The sequence below is a fragment of the Eufriesea mexicana genome, unplaced genomic scaffold (genome assembly GCF_001483705.2).
Source record: "Eufriesea mexicana isolate 0111107269 unplaced genomic scaffold, ASM148370v2 scaffold798, whole genome shotgun sequence".
NCBI lineage: Eukaryota > Metazoa > Arthropoda > Insecta > Hymenoptera > Apidae > Eufriesea > Eufriesea mexicana.
Genome location: NW_016908980.1, coordinates 583,844 through 599,798, shown reverse-complemented (window position 1 = coordinate 599,798; position 15,955 = coordinate 583,844).

The following is a 15,955-nucleotide window of genomic DNA, read 5'->3' as shown; positions in this document are numbered from 1 at the left end:
GCACCACCCTGGCTCACCCTCGCTAAGAATTAAAGCGTAGAGAATTAATTAGAACATCCCCGTGAAAAATGCCGGTGGTAACCCCCATCTTTCGCGAACCTCGCCGAGTGATGCTTAACCTGGAATAGCACCTGATTATTCGCGAGTGGGTTCGTGCTATCTTCACATTTGACTCGGCTCTTCGGTAACAGGGCACGTATATCTGCATAATGGCAGAACTCTCCTTATCTTCGGGTTCTACTCGCTAATCATCGCATATTCCGCGTCGCTTTATCTCTCCGCTATCAAAAGACGGACTTTAATAGATATTTAGGTACAGTCGTTGGGAGAAATATATCGAGGTTATGAAACGCCACGTTCCATGTTCTGTCGTTAAAATTTATATTTTCCAGCCCCCCGACTAGCTACTCGGGGGAGACCTAGGAATGTATTAACTTCGGTTTCCAGTAAATCCTAGTCCCCCGTTTAAAGGACCACTATTCTCACCGACGAACGTGCCCGTTTAATTCCTCGATTTAACCTTTCGTTATTTTACCAGAGGTATTAAAATCTGTTTCAAGCCACGGGTAATTATAACAAAGTTACAATCAAACGCTCACCGCGCGCAACGAATAATCAACGTTCGATGACAGTGACGGACCTACTTCCCTGTGAACGTATTAATGCGCGCACACGACGACAGGTCGCGCGAGTTAATAAACGAGAAACTGATATTTCCACGGGTAATATCCACGTCGGATACAGCCAGCAGCAGTTACGAACATGTCGTATTTCCGCGCTACCGTTCGCTGAACTTCCAGGCCGAGCGTAAAATCCAACAGAGACTCGGCTCGTAGGTGATCCGAAGAGTTCAGCCAGCTAGCCTAGTTCCGTAATGGCGCGGATTTACGACGCGGCGCGTCCCCGGCGTCGCATCTCCTCGCGCGCGATCAAGTCGCGTTGCTCGATGCCGCGTGACGAGCGGCTTCGTATTCGTGTCCGGCTTTTACGAGGATCGAGGAATCTCGAATCGCGTTTCGAAACGACCGACAGAACGAGGAATCTCGCGCGGAATCTCGCGCGTGAAGACGCGCTCTTCGCTGTATCGGCCAATGAACGCATTCACGTGGTATCAGATCCGTTGGAAACTCGGCGAAATTCCGATGCGGCCACGGTGCATACGATTACGCGCGGCGAATGGACGAGTTTGACGAGCAAGTTCGATACCCTTCCGACCCCTCGGCCCGATTTCCCGAGCTTCCGGAATTAAACGCTACTACCCCCGTCGCGTTCGAAACCGGGCAACCTCTCACGGCCGAAATCACTTGTTTGGAATAACGCATTAACGTCTATCTCGTAGCGCTGCGAGTAACGTTTTGTATAATCATTTTAAACATTTCGCCAGGATTTTACGCGCAGCGCGACGAATTCGGGGAGCGTTGCCCGGCCGTGTTCCGTTGAACGGTGCGTCGATTGTTTTTCGGGGGTTATAAATTTAAAACAGCGTTCGACGTGGCTGTTTCGATTAATCAAACGGATATTTCGTTCCTCTATCGAGCTTCCACGGGGGAAAAATACGGTATTAACGACTTACGCAACTGTAATCATAGCAATTAAACGTCGGAACGTTTCCGCTAAGCGATTCGATACGGGGGAACAGTTGATTTCGTTTGTACGGAAGTTGCCAAAGGGATGGTCCGTGTTCGATTATGGCTGCGAAAGGTTATATCGACGAGACCGGTGAAGAGTTAAAGAGCATAATATTTCGAGTTAATCGGTCGCCTCCCTTTTTCGCTATTATCGCCCCCTTCCCGTTTGACCGAAAGATCCGTGTATAATAATCTTTATCTCTCGTATTCCGGGTTACGGTAAAAATCCGCGATGAATTAAAATCCTTTCCTCGTGAGCCGCGATAAAGATCCAATCGCGACGAGCAAAAGCATTTAAGCATATCGAGTTCTACCGCGGCATTCGATTACGTTTCGGTAGCGTCGGACCGTAATGAAACTGCGTAAATATAATAACGGTAGGTAGATCGGGACCTGAAGCAAGATTAAATCGACAAGGAATTCCACATGGGCATCTAGTCGGGGAAGCAAGAGTAATTGGAAAGCTTTGACGGCCACTCGATTAATCGAAAAATTTGCCGGCGAAACGGAAAATATTAACACGGTAAACAGCCGGCTGTCGGGCACGGCGAAGGGTGGCCGGCTAGCGAGTTAACGTTATAAAATAATCCCGGGGTTAATCTAGCTTCGTAGCGCGAGAAAAGCTTCAAACGCGGGCGTGTTTCGTTTGCGCAAACAAAAGAGCAAAAACGCGGAAAAGCTGTTTGAACGTGAGCGGAAAGTCCGGCACAGGCTGGGGCGCGCGCGCGTGCGAGCGTCGGCGCGTCTGATCGACGCTACGCATTTACTCGATTAAACGTCATTACCAGGCCCCGGCTTAATTACGCAATCCGCGCGCCCACTCTCGCGCTCGTCCTGTAACTCCAGATTCGTTGCGACGGTTTGTCGACGGTCGATCGCAGCGGCTGCGATTCGATCTTTTAATTTCGGGGCAAATGAATTATTTCGCAGCAGTGACGCGCGTAAAACGCCAACGGCAGCCGGCGTGATTGCGTCGATAATGCGATAAACCAATTCGTCTTATTATCGCGCCGCGCGTAACGATCGCCTCGCCGATTCGCCACCCTCTGCCGACCCGTGGCCACCGCTTTTTCCCCTTTTACCTTGCACCGACCCCGCGTGGCCGCGTGGATTTATAGCGAGAGGCTGGCCAGAGCGAAGATCGTCGCCGGAAAAAGAAGCGTGGAACGCGAAAGTCGCGAGCGGACGATAACTTTTTTCCGTTCCAGTGTTTACGACCGGTAAAGCTAAAATCCCCGGCCACCAAAAAACCGATAATGTCCCCGAGCCGAGCGTCTGCTAGTTGTTCGCATGCTATAAAATCGCGGTAATGCCGTAATCACCTCGGCTCCCTCTTCGTTATTCTTTCGTCCGCTTTCAATTTTCCCTGGCCGGGAGAGAAAGCTCCGTAAACGCCGAGCGACGCTGCGTTCCGTCAAGCCGCTTCGCGGGTAGACGACTCCGTGGCTGACCGCGGCGGCGTGATCGATAAATCACGCGACTTATCGCGGGGAAATGTTTTACAGCCTTGGCTCGTACGTGTAACCCCGTTACGCGGATTCCACGGAATTCAGCCGCGCCGAGGCGCGTTAAATCGGCCGCACGACAACGTACCCCTTCTAAAGCGCCGGCGTGTTGCGATTTCGCGACGATTCCAAGTTGCAAGCCGCATCGACAGCGGGACCGAGCGTTACCGCGCGTGCAGAGAGACGCAGCCGCGATAAAGCGGCGAGTTGCACGTCCGTCCGGATAAAGGATCGCGTCGATTATGCCGGTCGCGGCTGAAAAACGCGCGCTGGCACGGAGCTACGATCTACCATCTGCGCTTTAAGGCCGATACGAAAAATTGCGGCAATTTGAATGGTAATCGCGGATCCAGGCTCGTTCGACGCGCGAGCTGCAACGAGGGAGCTTTGCTCGTATTTTTATCGAGTGTCCTACAAACGATAAAAACCCTGCGCGATCAGGGAATCAACGGTGCAACGTTGAAACGGTGTATCGTCGAGGTCGCGGGAATTCCTGTCTTTCCGACAAGCGTGCGTAAATTCGTTTCGAATCTCGAGTACGCGGCAAACATTCGCGGTAACGCAGCTTTTCGGTACGCGACCGTTTCGGGTAACCGATCATTAGCTAATATAGAAGGGCCGAGGCAACGATCGGGCATTCCGACCTTTTCGAAAGGCACCCTGACCGGAACGGAAGACGAGGCCGCAACAACTCACCGAAATAGCGACGAGAGGCTGATATTACCTCAGCCATAATTAGGTGGTAACAGTTAGTAGGTTGGCTGGCAGCTTTCGAAGAGGTAGTTACAGTTTATCGCGTGCAGTTAACTCTCATTTCTCCACCTTAGACCGATGCCCATCCTTCCTGGCCTCCTCCATCTTGCCACGGTAGCCTTCTTCCACGGCTCGTGGCCCGGCTCTCGGTGTACTTACGGAAAACCGCATCGAGGAGAGACAAGTTTCGAACACCCACCGTTCCCGGCCAGACCAGAGCCCTTTTAGTCTCTTCAAGCCCGCAACTACCGGCCCGTTATTCTAACTCCTCTGCTCTTGGTCTGATCTCCTCTGGGAAGCGGATACTTAGACGAAAACTTGCGAGAAAGTTGAGAGGCTGATGAACCGAGAAGCGAAAATTAATCACGTCAAAACGACGCTCGTGACAATGGCCACAAATTTTTCGTGGTTTCTCATATATACTTTCCACCTTGGTCCTCATCCCCCGTTACTCCACCACGTTTTCCCAACATTCGTTTTTCGCCGGTAACCGTGGCGTAACATTAAAATAACTCTCATTTCGTTGTTCGCCGAGGCTCGGTTTCCCTTCCATTGTCTCCCCCGCCGAACCTTTTTTCTGCCAAGATTGACTCCGTCCATTACAGTATCCCGGGTACACGTGGAACACGGCTAAACTAGGCTTCGCTTTTTATTTACTCCCATCGTCCTCGACATCCTCTCTCCTCGACTTATTTCGTCGTTCCAAATACCAGTCGCTTTTTGTACCGATCCGCCGTTCTTTGCGCCCAAGTCCTCGCCGTCCTTTTTCCCCATCGAGCGCTGCTTCGTGACCCGCGATTGCCCCGTGAAATTGACACCGATGTCTCACCTCCCTCGAGTTTATTGAAACTTCGTCTTCTGGGCTATCGGCTACCCGCGTGTCTCTTCCTTCCAACCCCCTCTCTTCTTCGTCTTCCACTCGATACCCCGGTGTCTCGCCCTTTTCCATCTTTCCTCTCCTTTCTTTTTTCTCATTCGCGCAGCCCCCGGTAACCAGCAGGTCGATTAGCACTCGATTTCAAAACTCATTTATTTCTCGATCCGCGACACCGTACCGTTTCCCTGACAGGCCGATGATGCAGCGATATAGAGAGCCGCGGAAAATTAACTCCTATCCCGTTTGACCTGAAAATCACGCTGTTCGTTCCATCGTTCTCTCCTAGATCCATTTCGTATATTGCCAATCTAGCGGTGCACGAGCTGTTACGGGACGCTCTTACATGTGTGCCCGTAAGCCGATTCCGAAAATAAATTCTGATTCTCGTAATAAATCTCCGATGACCGATTTCCAGCGACCGAGTGTTACTACTGCCGCTCCTGCTGCAGCTGCACACCTTCTACTATTGCTCACCAACAGAGGATTTCCATCACGGACTCTCTGTTCCCTGCCAGCTGAAATTAATCGTCGATCCGATCGCGTTCGTCGAAATTAGAAATCCCTTTATTTCCACGTGTCTCCGTAAATTCGAATCGATGGATTTTATATAGAATCCTTAATATATCAGTCGCGTGCGGTCGAATTCCGGCCAATTCGAGATAGCGAGTTCTTTCCCCTCGAATTTTTCCCTTTGTCTCGTTCACGCGCTATTCCCCGTGAAACGCTGCATCGGAGAGTCGCGTTAAAACGAGTTAGTTGTCGCTTAAACGCGGACGATTACCGACAGCCGAATGAAATACGCGGCGATACAGAAGCGGGCAAACTCGCGTCGGCCATCAACGAAAACACAGGCTTCTCCTCTGCCCTCCGGTTCCATAAGTACAAAAGTTTTTTCCTCCACCACGGGATCCACCCCTCGCCGAAGATTACAGCCCTGTTTTCGCGGACGCCGCCCGTTCCTTGTTCAGACGTTGGAACCGATGCGTATTTTTCTTGCTCCCCCCAGGAATTTGTCAGGCTTCCGGAGTTCGCGAATAAGTCAAGGGCTCTTGTCTACGTGAAGCACGGGAATACCGCGTGGAGACGAAAAAATGTGGATCGAAATAGAAGCGAGATTCGACGGTACCGACGCCAAATTACACACGCAACCTCTCTATCTCTATACGTCCTGAAGCTGACGTCTTTAAAGTATCTTTAAAGTGTCTGAAATTTATACGTGATAAATTACGAAAATTAAAATTGAAATTAAAATTAAAATTCGCCAAGATGAGAATTAATCGCACGATTGATCCCTTCGCGTCTAACGCTTTGGAATCTCGAGGATCTCGCGAGCAAAGTATCTACTGATCATAAGAGACGTGACAGAAGGTAGACTGGATGCAAAAATATTCCCTTCTGTGATGGTTTCGGAGCATAAAAATCGGAGATACCCCGAGACAGCCACGTTGCAGCAGCATAGACCCCGAGGGCGTGGATATACGTTATGGTATCGAGCCGCACGTAAGTCGAGAACGTGGCTTAAAGGTCAGAGGGAGGAAGAGGAGCGGAGAGAGAGAGGATATAGGCGAGAGTCAGCAAACGGCAGTATTAACTTTATGGGTGCATTGCGGTGGTTCCAAGGCTGCTGCCTAGTCGGCTTCGAGTATAAGGGATGTTTGGCATGGGAGTCACGCGCACCGACAATTATTTCACCCTTCCACCAAGAGTTTCCTAGCTACCACGTCCCCTTTCCTTGGTGTTCCGTACGCTCCTCATTGGTAGACGCGGTTGCAGTGAAAATTGGTGGGGTACTGCTCGATCTATTCCATCCCCGTGATCGGGCGGACTTTAACGTTACTTGTCGCCAACTAATCTTTGAGCACCTGCTGTGTGCCGCGTACACTGTTCTCAGACACTCTAATGACTGTCAATACTCGCGAGTCTGTGGCGCGAAGACGGTCGAGTGTGTCTGACGGTGAATCGTAACGAAAATGAACGACAGGAAATTCCAGAAGGAGCGAACGGAATCGCCCGAGGATCAGAAATAAATCTCGGTGAATGAAATTCGAATGGAAAATTGACAATGATAAAGATCATAAAAGGTAATACATTTGGCGAAAGGAGACGAAAAGAGTAGAACAGGAAGAGGAAAGCGGTTACACGGATCCCTATAATCGCGTCGCGTGCACATCGCAGTAGTAGACTTTAAAACTGCTCGGACACGAGGCTCGAGCGTCCCGAGTTGGCGAAGAAATTTTGACGCAATAATAAAGACCGACCGCCATGGAATTTCGTTGAACGGGAGCCTCTTCTCTATCGAGGTGGATAACTGGTTGACTAGAGGGAGCTCGGTAAAAAGCCAGTAAATCACACTGCAGGAATCTAAATTATCCTCGAAGAGGAACGCAGCCACCTTGGTCACGATAGTGACCGGAGAATGGAATTTATCGAACGCTAACCGCCACGAGCAACATTCCAGCCTGAAAGTATTCCGTAAGGTAATCCAGAACGAACGACAATCGGCTATTACCGAGCTGAAGTGCTTCGTTAAGCCTCGCGCGAAATTAAACGCAGCTGGTATTTCAGAGGATAATGAAGGATTCATAGCGTTGCCATCCGTGGAATGAACTAGTACAATAATAAAACCCCTGTTATAAACACTCGGGAAGGAAGGAAAAAGGAAACGTAAACCAGAGTGATTTAACGAAATATTCGAGGAATCGACGTGTTCTCTGCGCTATTCGAAACCTGATGGAAAAATTCGAGTTTCCTCGGGTCTCCCGCGAACGATATCGCGAGCACGCTGCATCGTAAACGCGACACCTACGAATCTATCTTCCGTAATCGCGCATTGTCAGGATCTCGAATTCTCGATCGAATTCCCTATCTCGATCAGTGCGCGCAAAAATTGTCTACCGTTGTCTCAGACGACCGATGCAATTTCCGGCCGGCTGTTTGAAGCTCGCGGCACGTACGACCTTTACGTTTGGTCTCTTTACAAGGATTCCCCCTTCGTCGAAGCTTCCGTCGTTATCTTTCCTTCCGGTTCTTTCTCGAGTCAACTCCTTTTCCCCCTTTTCTCTTCCCTCTCCCTTTCTCCTCCTCTTTTCCCTTTTCTCCCTTTATCAATACCCCTCGTCGCTCGATACGTATGCGATCAGGGCTGACCGGTGCTCACGCTCGGAATACAAAGACGAGGGAAACACGGTAGAATAAGCAGGTACAAGGATCAACTTTCGTTGGCCGGGAGGAGCGCATGGGAAGAGAAAATCTCTTAAATTTCCCTCGGAATAGAGAGGCGTTGTTTGCGCTCGGCTAAGTCAAACGATCAAGAACTCGGTTCACTCGTGATCCCGCCTCGACTGCTTTAAAATCTTGAAAACCCCTGTTCAACTAAACGAACACCAGTTTTCGTCGGAGCTCGACGTCCTTTTCCATAAATTTAATTTACAAATCAAATGCAACATGCTAATTTCGGCCGGATATTATTATTCCTTGACACCCCCGTTCCTTTCGGCTAGGCGAGTAAAATAAGCGGGGTAAGCAAAGTGACTATGCGATACCGATATTTCGACCGATTATTTCTCCTCGCGTGGAGAGAGGTAAAGGGAGCAGCGCGTGGCTCATAGACGCGAGAGAGAAGCAGGAACCGGGGAGCAGGGGATGGCAATTATTCAAGCAGAATTATAAAAACAAATAGGGTTGGTTTCTGGGCGGCCGTAGCGAGAAGGTGGGCAACGGTGGCCGGAGAAACGAGCCGGGCTGGTGTGGGTCTGATTCAGTACCAGAGAGAGCTAGGCTGGGTACGTCGGTTGGTTCACATAAATATGAATGCGCCCGCGGCTCTCATTAAGTCTCTCTGCCTTCATTTATCTACCCCTACCCCCGCCCTTGTCCTCGACTTTCCCACCCTCTCGGCGTGTTCGCGCAACCACCGGGAATCTTCTGGCCGCCGAAAGTTCGCTTCTTATGCGAATTGGGGTGCAGACTTAAAGCGTTTAGCCGCTTTCATCTGAATGTTGCTTTAACAACGATCGCGATGTTATCGCGAGAAAGTCATACCGGGTAAGTAGCTTTCGAGGGTTGGATACTTCCGATGGTTGTAGTCGTTTACTCGCTTTCCGAGTTCGCTTTCCAGTATTTTCCACGCGAACGTGTGCCACAAGTTCGCGACGTTAAGCCTCGGCTCAGGATAGGAATTAGTTTCTATATTAATAAGCGCTTCAGTTGATTCTACGTAATTACATTTACTCGAGCAGCTATTACCTTCGTTCATCGATCGAACATTTAATTCCGTACAATTTTACGAGCCCCGTGGGTGTCGTTTAGCTGCCTTTCGAGCAGGTATCGCGATTATAAATAATTCCAGAGTTTCTTCATTAGAAAGCCACAATGATCCGTTAATGATCGACATAAACGAACCGAATTGCTCCTTTAACTCCATCAAACTCGCATTCATCGAGCAATAGGAGACCTCAGGGCTGTGTTCTCGCGTAACGAAGCGTCGCAGCGCGCCATTTGCCCCCAAGAAAATTCCTGCACCGAGGCTAAGAGTGGCGACGACCCCGAGTCTCCATTGCCTCGCAGGATTTTCATCGTTTCAGGTATCCTTGCCAACCCTTTGCTCTACGAACGTAACCGTGACAGCGCTCTTATTAAGAATCGCGATATGGCCTACCTCTCTCGTCTGTCGTCGCGAGCGTATCGCGCGATTATTATTTATACCCCAACGAGCCATCCCCAAGGGCGTACCGACAGATTGCACTCTGCTTGCTTGCGTTCCCACTTCCGCTTTCTTCCCGTTCCTGGAAGGAAGTTCGGTAATCTTCTTCCATAAATCAGCCGGCGTAATCTCGTTGCGCGGACGAATTCCAAGGCGATTGAACGTATCTCCGGAACAGACGATGCGTCTCCGTTGTGACTAGGGGTTGCGTCCGCCAATATGTCCTTCCTGATCACAGTATGTAAATTTTAGTCCGAGATGCGAGTCTTTTCCTCCTCGATACACGTTCGTAATTTTTCGGAAGAGGAATTTTTCGTTTCGAATATCTCTAATTGCTTTTCGATTTGACTTTGATTTTGATTATGTCTCACCGACGATGAGTGTCACGCGTGATTTTATCTAAGATAATTCGTCTAGAATTGCAAGGAATTGGAATCGACGATACGTGATAATTTTATTAACGCGTTGATACACAGGTTTCCATGCAGAGAGTGCAAAGAGAAGGACACTTTTCGTTCCCTAAACGGTCGTTTTATCCAGGGAAACAGTAGGCAGCTCGCGAGAATCAAAGATGAATTCCCGGCCTTTCCGCGAATTGCTTTCCGCTGCCGGGGCGTGGGATCGCTTTTGCCGTCGCCGAAGGATATCCCCGCGAAAAGAGGGTGAAGGGTCTCTCTCTCTGGAGTGTTCTGAAGCTCATGGAGTGCGTTTCGAACTAGAAGGAATTCCAAGTCGGGCGGCACGGCAGAAAGACGCAAAGCGGATAATGAAAAGAAAAGAGAGGAAAGAAGACGGCGTGAAATTTGCGCGGAGGGTCGAGGCTCGAGGACGAAAATCCTTGGTGGAAGAACGGAGAGGGTCCGAACGATGTAAAGAACGGACGAAGCGAGACGCAGGATGGAAGAAGCAGGGGGAAGGAAAATGTCGAGAGAAAGGTCAGAGGGTGGAGCGAAGAGAGAGAGAGAGGGACAGAGAGATTGGCGAAAAAGGACTTTTCAAAGGACCCCCTAGGCTCAAACGTAGCTTTCATCGGCTTATTGTCCGCTAAACACTGGAGTCGCGCGCTCAGGTAATAAAAGGATTCCCCCCACTTGTGAAAAAGTTGAATAAAATAGCAAAAAGAGAACTGCCCCGGGACTGGGTGACAAAGGGTCCGCCTCGTCGTCAGCGGGGTGGTGGTTTCGGGTGGAGAAAAGAGTGCAAGAACCGTGGGAGGAGCTGGCGAAAAAGAGAAACAGAGGGTTCGGAAGAAAGCGTAGGGGAAATCTGTCGGTGGAAGGAAGAGAGCGCGAACAGGAGTAGAACCAGGGAAAGAAACGAGGAAACGTAGGAAAAGAGAGACGGAACTGGATGAAATAAAACATCGAGAGAGAAAGAGAGGTACCCCCTTGCTCTATCAGGCGGTTAATGAAAAATAGCGACACCCTCGCCGTGTTCTGTCTCCTGCTGCGAGTGGGATTGCTTGCTCTCTCTCCTCCGCCTCCACTTTCTGCCTCTTTCTCCGTGCTCGATTTGCACTCAAGCCGGGATGAGTTTTGCGTGATTCCATCGCTTGCTCGCTCGCTTGCTCGCCGGAATTTCTGCTCGGATTTCACGCTGCGACGTCATATTACACCAGCCTGCTATGCCGCGGAGACAGTCTAACCCTCCTCGCGTAACGACGCGTTTCTCTTACGCCCTCCGTCGTGTCCCGTGCTGCCGCGTTTCTCTAGTCTTCCTTTATTCTTTTCATCCGTTCTTCGTCCCAACCGTTTCCTCTCTCTCGCCCGTTTCCCTCCACATACGATATCCATTCTGTTATGCGTCCCGGTGAAAATTGCTTGCCAACTTCGAAACGTTATCGAGTCTCCTAGACGGTTATAATTAACGAGCTCGATCCACGCGTTTCCGCTTCTTCCGTTCCACCCCTTCGTGCCAGCTACCCTCGCCTCGTGTTCCTCTTCTGATAACCGTCGACCAGAGCAGTCGATCGAATGTACCGCGGGCATATTGTCCTTTTATTACCGGCGGAATAACCTGTCTGGATTCGGCCGGACGCCGACTGGAAGCGCGAGCGTTTAAATTAGACACGGGCGTGTAACCGAGCGGGAAAGATGGACGAAATGTTCGGCGATCGATCGAGCCGACTCGATATTTCATTATCGCCGAGCAATCAGTTTTCGAGCGCACTGCCTCTCTATTTGCCGTATAAAATCGCAATCACAGATCGAGGGTGCTTTATCGAGAGTCCCGGCTGCAACTCCGGAGAAAAGATTAAAGCGTGGAATATTTAACGCGTCGTTTGAAGTTCCCCGGAATTCGCGCGGCACGCCACCGGAAATCGTGTTCCGATCCCTTCCTTTCCCGACCTTTCCCTCGGTAATCGTCGTCCCACGGCCGGGCACGACGTCGTTTGTCTCGCGAGGGTTGTCGATATCGAAGCCGCGAAGCATATGGCGCGCGAACCCGCCAAACCACCGCTACGTGGCCGAGAAACTATAACCTTCCGCGCTGTTGAAACGTCGCGGAACTGTTGGCACGGCGGGTGCAATTGCATTAACAGACCTCGTGGACACTCTGCAGTTGCTGCTACGGATTGATGCATCAATAACTCACTGCACCGCTTCCGAGACGCGAACCTTGCTTCTGATGCGCCAATAGCTGCGAGAGGAAAATCTCTACGAGTACAAACTGTTCAGGGACTGCAGGAATTTCTGCCGAGAATAACCTTAATCGATCACCGACGTATTCTTTTATTAACGCGACGCGATGATGACTGTCTTAGAAGCTTGGATTGCGGAAATGTGGCGTAGAGGTACTACGAATCTAATTCTCAGCGCAGAACAAGCTACGAAATTGAAGAGTATGGGAAAATTTAGGAGAAGAGAGGACAGTGGTTGAACGACTCGCCGGAATTATTAGTTTGTCAGGCTTCTAGTGATTCTATACGGGAAATTTAAGCTAGCTTACGGTAAGCTATAATCCTTCGAAGCTTCTTATTAGACTGGGTCTAAAATAAGCATCAAACTGTCCACTTTGAGCCTTCTCAGGGTGTAAAGCGATACCCTGTTAATGAAAAATGAATGGTTCGACGTAGAAACGTGGAGAGGTCAGGTGGAAATGGTGAAAGATTAAATTCCGTCATCCTGTTCACGTTGTCGCGAGATATCGAAGCTCATCGAAAGTCGACCCAGTTTCCTATATTGATTGCCTCCCCTAGGACACCGAGGAAAGAAAGTCGTAAAAAGGGTGGCCGAGGTCCGGGGAGGGTGAAGAAGTATAATCAGAAATCACAGCTTGTAAGCGAGAGTCGTTAGAGGTCCCGGGTGGCGTTCTTCTGCACTGTGCTGTCTTCAGCCAGCGTTTTCAAGCCCGCTGGTCCCCAGACGAGTCTTTCGTCGTACTGCATCTCAATCGTTTTCTCTCTGCCTGTCGCTCCTCGCCATTGTTCCCGGCCTTCGACCAGCAGAGACTTATTATTTCTCGCGGTGGCTCTCGCCTTTTTTTACCAGACACGCTGCGAGTATTGGCGAACGATGCTTGATGGAAGCATCAGGTGTAACGACGTTCCGTCTGATAAGAATTCGTTTCTTCTTCCGTTGCGCAACTTTCTTTTAGGACGATTCGGGGGAGAACGCGATGGGGAATCTATGAGGAGTAGACAACGTTAAAAATTGCAATTTTCATCAGAGTTTGAGGCGATCGTGATGTCTCTTCCGCGAGCTAGACTGCTTGGTCACCGAATGGTGGATAAAATCGGATAAAATCGATATATAAAATATTAAAAGATCGGATAAGTTAGGAAATACATAGGGGGTTATTTATTATCCGAATACTCGCTAATTTTCCACCTGCATTTAACGACGTCGTTACCTATTCTAAGCCGAAAGTTTACGCCCCCGGTGATTCTCACCATGCATAAACTTACGTACTCGTTACAAACTTGATTCTTTTCTATGCATGAACCCTATGATCTCCTTTTGTCAGGCGCACAGAACTTTATCCAAACAGGAGCACATTAACATACAAATTGCGATACGCTCCTCCGATGCTGTTCGCGAGGAGATCACGCCACGTACATTAACGAAAGTATCAAATTAAGTTTCCCTTCTTATTCGTTCTCGAAACAGCCAGCTCCCCCCGAGAGGGTAGCAACGGGTGGTTACCGTAATAACGCCCGGCTTTACTTCGGGTTTTCTCGTTGATCTAATACCCGATTTCCGTCTGGCAGGAAAAAAACATCGATTCCGTTCGTCGACGGGACGTGGTTTAACGCTCGTTTAATGCCACTCGAGGTGGAACGCTTCGGCTGGACCGATAAATACATAGAGGATATCGAGGCAACGTGTAATAAGCGGTCGCTAACCAAAAACGAGGAAGCTGCACGATAAGGGACCAGTACATCGACCTGGTTCGTAAAATTTGAATAAGCGTATCGCATCGGGATACTTTGCACCGAGGGAATCGCGTGACCAGGTCTCGTGGCGCGTGATGTCCCAATTCCTCCGCGAGTGTGCGTCGTTGAAATCTATATTTGCATCAAAGAGGTTCCAGTTGCATCGGAATTTATGCTCATCGTTAAACGCCAAGTTACCCTGAACGAGGGTTCGAACGGCCGATTGAAATGGCAGAAGGCACAAAGCGGATAACGATTTCGTCGCTGGCCTTTTATTTTGCTCAAGAGAATAAAGGATGGGAGCGAAGGCTCGCCGAAATAAAATCTGTCCGTTGACGATTCGCCTTTCTCGCGTGGTCCATTGTTCTCTCGGTAGAAGTCAGAAATTTGCCAACCTTCGCGGTGACGCGCCTTATTCCTCCGGTGTAGCGAAATGGAAATTCGAGGAGCAACAAATCGAGGAAACTAGCGCGAAGATAATGGACCTGCAGAGGGACGACGTTGCGCCACCGGGAAAATAAATCAGACCGCAGGGTCTCTGGTAGGGTCTAGGTGCGACGGAAGTAGGGTTCATGATCTATGGACACCTCGCCATTTCCGGCCAAAAATCCATTATATATTACACTTAGCAAGGTGCAGGGACGCGTCCAAAAGTTACGAAGGCTTCCTCTCTCTCTCTCGCTCTCGCTCCGACCCTCCACTTTCCACCCTCTCTGTCTCTGTCTCGTGCTCCTTCTTATCCTCCCTAAGCCACGGCAGGCATAACTTTAATCGAGTTGTCTCGAAGTACGGCGCCACTGACGGAAATGCGTAAATCACACGGAGAGAAAGTATTCGAGCCGAATACGCACTAAGGACGCGCGAGGACTCTGCGAGGGGGCACGCGTGCGGAAAGTTTTTCCCGTGGCCGCAGATATACGAGGTTGGAAGATCGTTTTTTACGCGCGTCTCAGCGCCGAGTTTCCGCCGTTTAGCGAGCGAGTCCTCCTGTCACGCTACATTAAGCATCGGAAGATGTTCCGCGGGTGCTTTCAGCGATGATCGATCGTGGATCGCGGGGTGAAAACAGCGTGGCCGGATAAGGGTGCGAAAGCAGATTTTTTCCAGCACGCTTCCGAATAAATTACACCTAGGCGACGAAACGAATTCGCTCGACGATAAAGACGCGAGGAGGTAGCTCGGGTAGACGTATAGACCTCCTATTTAACACTCTCGAGCTTTTACTACCTAGTAAGAGACCTTCGTTAACCCTTCCTAAACTCGTTTCCACCCACGCCGGGTTTAACCTTTGATTTACAGCCAATCTAATTGAACGGATTATACCCTTCGAATGCTTTAATTACTTTCGCGAACTCGTCCGACCTTCTGCCTTAAATTTTCGGCAGCAGGATAATTTGTCTCAGTCCCGATAACTGAAAATTTACAGTACGATTGCGCGGTTGTCACGGGGAGGATTGATGAAGCAGACGAGAAGGGTTAAAATAGCAGTCGCGACGTGGCGAACGACGTTACCGTCTAATGGAACGGGATAATCCGTTTTTCATAATATCAAGATGGGCCCCGGCGAAAATATTCCCACGAAAAAGCGTCTCCGTGGCGTATCGGTTATGAGGGAATCACCGGCGACGGGCAAGAAAGCCGGAAGACGGGAGAATTTAGTTTACCCCCGCGTAACTTGGCTAAGCCGCTAATAAGGTTCCGCTAATACCCCCGGTCTTACCGACCTCGTATAATCTATGGACGGATACCTCTTTACGCGCACTCGGGAAATTTATCATCGGGGAGTATCTTTCTCGTTACCGGAATCCTTATCAGCGTCGACGCCGAGAGACCATCGGAAGCGTCGGTGTTGGTTAACGCGTGGCGTTAAAACGTATATCGCCGGGGAAAAGTGTCGAAACATTACGACGCGACGCGTCGTTTCTTCGAGACGCATAAATCATCGACCCGATATCCTCTTGGCTGCGATATTCTCGTCGCTAGGAGATCGATATTTCAGATTATGATAACGTATGCCGCGCGAAATTGTTACCCCCCGTCGTGCGAGGGTTCGCGATGAAACTGTTGGGATTAGTTCGCTTCTTCTTCTACGCCACTAACGATAATACTTTTGCT